The 6,793-nt window shown below is 42.3% G+C and overlaps 1 protein-coding gene across 25 annotated transcripts in view; it reads left to right on the top strand.

The window, feature by feature from the left end:
• The window catches only part of LOC116087411 (ubiquitin-conjugating enzyme E2 L3-like), an 82,331-nt gene that overhangs the window by 62,052 nt on the left and 13,486 nt on the right, over positions 1-6,793 (top strand). For 2 of the 25 annotated variants that reach the window (XM_031366237.1, XM_031366233.1), the window contains 3 exons: positions 4,845-4,900; positions 5,026-5,346; positions 6,104-6,605. The exons of 18 other annotated variants lie outside the window; for them this stretch is intronic. The gene's annotated coding sequence lies outside the window, so the exon portion shown is untranslated. Of the gene's footprint in view, positions 1-3,980; positions 5,798-6,103; positions 6,606-6,793 lie in introns of those variants that run through there. 5 more of the 25 variants (XM_031366239.1, XM_031366243.1, XR_004117459.1 and 2 more) reach the window with 5 other exon arrangements.

Genomic DNA, 6,793 nt, shown 5'->3' with positions numbered 1-6,793 from the left:
TTCCGTTATGGGGAAATGTAATCATGTGTCTTTTGTCAATTCCGCATTACCATTCTAAGTGTTTTGTGCCGGGTTGCTGCACTGAGATGAAAAGATGATGCAAGTTTTTTTCATTCTCTTCCTCCTGATGAGCAGTGTCAGAATCATGTGGAGCCTCCATTGCCAGAACCATGCCACTAAGACAGTTGCCCACTGTGCAGTTTCACACCATCTGCAGAGAGCATCACTGGCTTGGGAGAGCCATCCCATTCACTGAAGGCTTGGCTGGCTGCCAAGCTTTGCACTGTAGACTGAAAATTACTGTCTTTGGTGTGCTCCATACTAACACTTAGATCTTTGTGGTCTCCCGGGAGACCATGTCAGCTGCTGTCGCGTAAGATAAAGTTCGATAAACTGAAGATATGCACACTCTATGCCTTGCTCGACTGTCAGCTAAACGTCACCACCAACTGAGGTCTGCACTCCTGGCTGAGTACAGCCTTGGCTGCTGAGAGCCCCCATTTCTCCCCTGTGCCCTTAATTGTCCTCCTGTTCTGGCTTTCATCCTTATACTCCTAACACTGGGAGTGAAGTGTCATTGAAGAATGTTCATCAGGTGCTACCTCAAAAGATAATTGGTGAATGCTTTGATTCTTCATTTCTCCTAGGACACATATCAAGTCCCCAAGATTTCTCTCTGTCCAGTTGCACCAGTGTGAGGAACTTGATGGTTTCAGGAAAGTGAAACTGCTCTTCTGCCCCGTATAAATGTCCATGCAGATCCAAAGGCATGCATTGCATGGTAGCTTGCCTTTAATCCCAGCACTTGGGAGACAGAGGCAGGCAGATCTCTGTGAGCTCAAAGCCAGCCAGGGCTACACAGGAATCCTGTGTACAGGTCCTTGGTATTACACTCCTCTCTATAAATACAACTTGCTTCTAGAATGTGTGGTTGTTAAGTTGTTCTATGCAGGCTGGATAAAGGCTAGCTCACTATTGTACCCATCAGCTTGTTCCTGTCACTTCTCACCTTTGGGCTCTTAACATATCTCTCTGTTTTGTCTTTGCTGAAATGGTTGCTAAGGAGAAGCTCCTCTGTAGCTGTCCCCTAGCCCCAGCCAAGATTCTTTCAAGATTTTTCTTTGGCCTTCTGTAATCGGAATATGATGCATGTTTTTATTTACTACTTCATTTTGTATTTTGAATCTTTTCAAACCTGTGCCAGGTTCTGTGAGGCTCCTGGATGTGACATGAATTGAAACTATCTTAGGCCCTTGTGTTTCAAATATTTCTTTTACTTATTTTTCTGTCCTCTTTCTAGTGATCTCATTATACATGTATGTATTCTCTGGTAGTCCCAGTTATGTGAGGTTCTCTCTCTCTGTCTCTCTCTGTCTCTGTCTCTGTCTCTCTCTCTGTCTCTGTCTCTCTCTCTCTCTCTCTCTCTCTCTCTCTCTCCCTCCTTCCCCCTGTGTCTGTCTGTGTGTTTGTATGAATATGTGTGTGTATGTGTATGCCTGTCTGTCTGTATGTATGTATGTATGTGTGTATGCATGTGTGTGTGTTCACGTGTATGTGCCTAGGGAAGCTAGAAAAGGACTTCAGCTCCTTTGAAGAAGGAATGTACAAGCATTTGTCAGCCACTTGATATAGCTGACAGAATTGTTTGTTTTTTTCAAGACAGGGTTTCTCTATTTAGCCCTGGCTATCCTAGAACTCACTCTGTAGACCATGCTGGCCTCGAACTCAGAAATCTGCCTGCCTCCGCAAGTGCTGGGATTAAAGGCGTGTGCCACCACTGCCCAGACTGATCCATATTATTAAGCAGCTAGTGCTGTCTGTCACCTGCTAAACTATATCACTGGTCCTGTCTCTTAGGAAATTTCTAATTTATTCTTACTGTCAGGGATTCTTTAACTTGGTTCAGTCTGCTAATAAGTTTATGAAAGGCAATTTTCATTATGTTACTATGTTTTTGATCTGTAGCTTTTGTTGTTATTCTTATTCTTTTTTTCCAGGCAAGGTTTCTCCATGACTATACTGGAACTCTCTGTATACTAGGGTGGCCTCAAACTCTTAAATATCCCTCCACTGCCCAGCCGCATTTATTTTATTCTTAAGAATTGTTTTTCCGTACTCTTTTGTTTGTCTGTTTGTTTGTTGTGGTCATTTGTTCGTTTTGATATATTTGAACTTGCTATCTTTATGTGAGGATAAGCCTAAATTTGTAATATTCCTGCATCCATCTCCCAAGTGCTGAAATATAGACACGAACCACTACACACTGGGTTTGTTTGGTTTGATTTTGTACGCATGTATATATGTGTCTTGTACATTCCTGGTACCGAAGGAGTCCATCACATTCTCTGGAACTGGTATTACAGATGATTGTGAGTTGCCATATGGTGCTGGGAATTAAACTTGGTCTTCCTAAAAGTAACCATTACTGTTTTTAACAGCTGAGCCATGTCTCCAGCCCCTGAAAGAGGTTTTTGTTGTTGTTGTTTTTAATTACTGTGCCAATCCTATAATGAACAAGAGAATGCAGATGGCTTGTTAGTGGGTTTGTTTGTTTGCTTGTCTGTCTGTTGTTTAAGACAGGGTTTCACTGTGTATCCTTGGCTGTCCTCGGATTAACTCTGCAGATCAGGCTGGCCTTGAGCTCAGAGAGATCTGCCTGCTTTTGCACTGAGATTAAAGGCATACGCTAACACCTCCTGGCCAGATGTCTCTTTAACAGACTGACTTTCCTTCCACACAAGTATTATGATTGTTTCTTCCTGTCCTGTGAAGAATGCTTTTGGTTTGGGGGGGGGGGTTGTTTTCTAGTTTTTTCTTATTTTTATTCCTAAAGATCATACTGTCTTATTCTTTCGTTAAAAATTTTTTATTTATTGTGAGATTGGGGTCACACCATAGAGTACATGTCAGGATTAGAGAACAGCTTGAAGGGGAAGGGGTCTGCTCTCTTCCTACCAACTAGGTACAGGGATCAATGTCAGGTATGACATAGGACTGAACTTCAAGTATCAGACCAAGAAAAGCAATTCCTCTGTATGCTGCCAGTACACGCTCCATCCTACCCATGAGGTTATAAGAGTTGAATTATTTTTTTCATACCAGTGAATTAGAATTGGCCATCATTTTCTAGAGCTACCATAGCTTTAATCTTTGTTAAAGCCTCAAATTTCATAGCTGATGTTCTACAATGTTCTCAGTGACCAGATCAGCACAGTCAGAACATTTATTCCTTTTCAAATGCCTAATCCATTTAGCCAAAACGTAAATGTACAATCCTCTCCTGAAGATTTCTGAACATAAATCGCCAGAAGAGTTGGGAAACAACTGCTTAATGTGAGGTTTATATAAGGCATCTGACAATGAAAAAAGAAATAGGAAAAAACATGACTACCATTTCCTTTAGCACTTTCAGTACATTATCAAAGGACTTTAGGAAGTCCAATGCTCTAGAAGTTTATTGTGAGATCAGAATCACAGAAAAGCCATCAGATGTCAGATTCATAAAAGGAGAAAGTAGTGAAAATAGGTATTTGTCCAATAATAATTTTAGAAGTATATATAGTACCAATGTCCATTAAATAGACACAAAATTGCCATAAATGGTATCATACAATGGAATCATGATCCAGTCTTACCTGTGAGGCTCAGTTTGTAGTATTTTTGCCTAGTATATATGAGGCCTGAGGTTCAATCTGCACCATTGCATCAAATCACCACTCCATATAACCAGAACCCCATAAAACTGATTGTGATGGGACACACCTGTAATTTCTGAACTCAGGAGGTATAGACAAGAATGTCAGGAGAGAAATTCTTTTTTTTTTTTTCCTTTGGTTTTTCGAGAGAGGGTTTCTCTGAGTAGCACTGGTTGTCCTGGAACTCACTCTGTAGACCAGGCTGACCTCGAACTCAGAAATCCATCTGTCTCTGCCTCCCAAGTGCTGGAATTAAAGGCGTGCGCCACCACCACTCGGTCAGAAGAGAAATTCAAGATAATCCTTGTATACATAGCCAATTTGAAGCCAATCTATTCTACATGAGTATTTGCCTCAAAGTCGGGTGTATGCCTTATTTAGAATTTATTCTGTTCATTTGTTGAATTCTTAGATTGGCGTGTGTCTGTGTGTGTGTGTGTGTGTGTGTGTGTGTGTGTGTGTGTGTGTGTGTTTAATGGGTGGCTGTTAGGGATAGGCTGGCCTTGAACTTCCCAGCTATGATATGACAGGGCAGCAGAAGCCACGGAGTAGAGCACGTTTGACCTAGGAGACAAGCTTTGTTTGCCCCACAGGGTAGAGCCAGAGATGCGGATGAGGCCCTGCAGCTTCCAGAGGGTTGTACACATCAAGCATTGCATTTCTCACATTGTCGGAATGTTCATTTTCTTTGCTTTGATTTTTTGTTCTACCCTTTTGGAATAGAAGTATGTACCTTTTTTTTTTTTATTTCAAGAGTCACAGTTCTTTTAAGAGATCTTTGGAATGAGAGAGAAAGAGGGATCCTTGTTTGTTTCATTTGCTTTGTTTTTGTCAACGTGACACAAGCAGACATATCTATAATAGTTGTCTAACATGAGCTTGTAGGCCAGACTATGAGACATTTTCTTTCTTATTGATTGATGTGGAAGGGCCTACTGAGTGGTGCTACTACTAGTCAGGTTGGACTACATAGTATAAAAATGACTGTTTTCTCGAAGTATAAGATGAAATCAAACCATTCCTCCTCATCTTGGTTTTGGTCATGGTATTTTATTACATTATTAGAAACCCTAATTGAGACACCCACTAAGCCATCTTGCCAGCCCTGACCTTAAGTTTCTAATCCTGCCTCCTTCTCATTGGTACTAGAATTACCACACCTGGTTTATACCGTACTTCAGATCCAACCCAGGGCATCATGGCTGGTAAGCAAGCACTGTATCTACTAAGCTACACTGCCTGCCCCTAAAGAATTATTTATAAGCCTTAAATTACCTCACACTCAAAATGCTAAGATACTGTACTGGGTATATTTGTTTGCCTTGTGTAGGAATCTAAAATGAACATGTGGGACTTGAATTGAGAAGCCACCCAAGCATGAATATGATTTACCAGGCTTCCAGGCCTTGCCATGGCTACCCCTCTACAGCTTCTGAAGCGCACTTAGTAGAGGGCATGCACAGCCTCTTTCTGCTGTCCCAGGTCTTCACCACCGTTGAAGCAATAACCAGGAAGCCAGGTGTACTTACTACCAAGAGCTATTCCAGCAGTGCCGCTTAGAAGTCATCACGGTCCCCAACTAAAAAATGCCAAAAGCAAATGGGATATTTCTCTGCAGTATCCTGCTAGCATTACAATGCACTTTGAAAAGGTATATGGCAGCTGAGGGGACCTAGCCATTAGTCTTTTATTCCACCGTGGGATTTCATTTATTTTCTTTCCTGATGGCTGAGGGGTTTTCAACACCTAGAACAGAGTACCTTTCCTTCCCACCCTCAAGCTGAAGGCTTTCTCAGAAGCAGGGCATGTACAAGAAATTCCTGCACTTACTGCCTTCCTAGTTTCACAATTTAAAAGAACGAAGGAAATGGCTGCTTGGGGAGACAGGCCTAAATTCTAGCATGTCCTGCCCACATGCAAAGCTGTGGCTGAGGCTGAGGCAGCTTTACAGTCTCCCTCTGTGACCTCCAGCACATTCTAGCCCTGCTCATGCCAGTATGGCTCTGAGCTCCAAGGCAAAGTCCCCATGGCTCTCACCCGTGTCAGCGAAGTCCTGCACCCACTTTGCTTCCTGAGATAAACATGGGGTGGGGGCAGCTCTTTCCCACCTTATAGAAAAAAAAAAAAAAAACAAGTGCCAAGCTGCCACGTAAGTAACCCAGCCACTTTCTCTAGATTACCCCTTGATTAGTTAGACAGAACCATCAAAAGTTTGAACCTTAGGTTTTTCAAATTAGAGTTTTTCTGTGTGACCCACATCATCCTAGAACTCACTACATAGACCTGGGTGGGTCTGAGATCCTAGGTTAATCCCAGTAACCTTGTGCTGGGATTAAAGGCATGCACCACGGTGCCCGTCAGGACAAATTCTTATGACTAATCATTTCTTCTTTCTGCTCAAACCCAAGCAGGCCCTGGAGTCACAAGTCCAGCCCCACTCCTCTTCTTTCCTGTCATGGATGTTTAAGCAGAGAGACAGAGGAAAGACAAAGCAAGGTTAGAAGGGAAACGAAGAGGGGGAAGACAAAGGGGAATGAGATAGTGGTAAATAGTCAAAGAATAAATACAGCCAAGCAGGGTGGCCCAACTCTACTCACTACACTTGGGAGGGCAACTCCGGAAGATCCATCATGACTCTGTGATTCAAATGGATGTTGCACGCGCGCGCGCACACACACACACTGTCGAATAACAGCTAGAAAAGAAAAAAGGCAAAGAAAAAGGAATACCAAAGAGTTCCTCCAAGCCAAGCTGTGTGGATCAATGAACCCGTCCTTTGTGGATCCAGCAGTAATTGGCATCTACCTGCTATAAGAAGAAATTTTTCTGGAAACCTCTTTTGCCAGCATCTGTTGCCCACTGAACTATTGTTGGAACTGTGCAGCCAACTTGACAATATGCCTTGAGAAGGTATACAACTATGAATTCAGTCTATTTTCCCACTGAGTCCTTAGCACCTTTCAATTTAACCCATTTTGGAGAAAACACTACAGCCAATGTCTTCGACTCCTTGTAGAGTTCAATTTTGACAAATTAAGCTTAAAATACAGCTTTAATCTTAAACTACATTACATATTTCTCTCCTGGACCTGTCTCAG

Source organism: Mastomys coucha, chromosome X (genome assembly GCF_008632895.1).
Source record: "Mastomys coucha isolate ucsf_1 chromosome X, UCSF_Mcou_1, whole genome shotgun sequence".
NCBI classification, from domain to species: Eukaryota; Metazoa; Chordata; class Mammalia; order Rodentia; family Muridae; genus Mastomys; species Mastomys coucha.
This window is presented reverse-complemented; position numbering and strand designations above follow the sequence as displayed.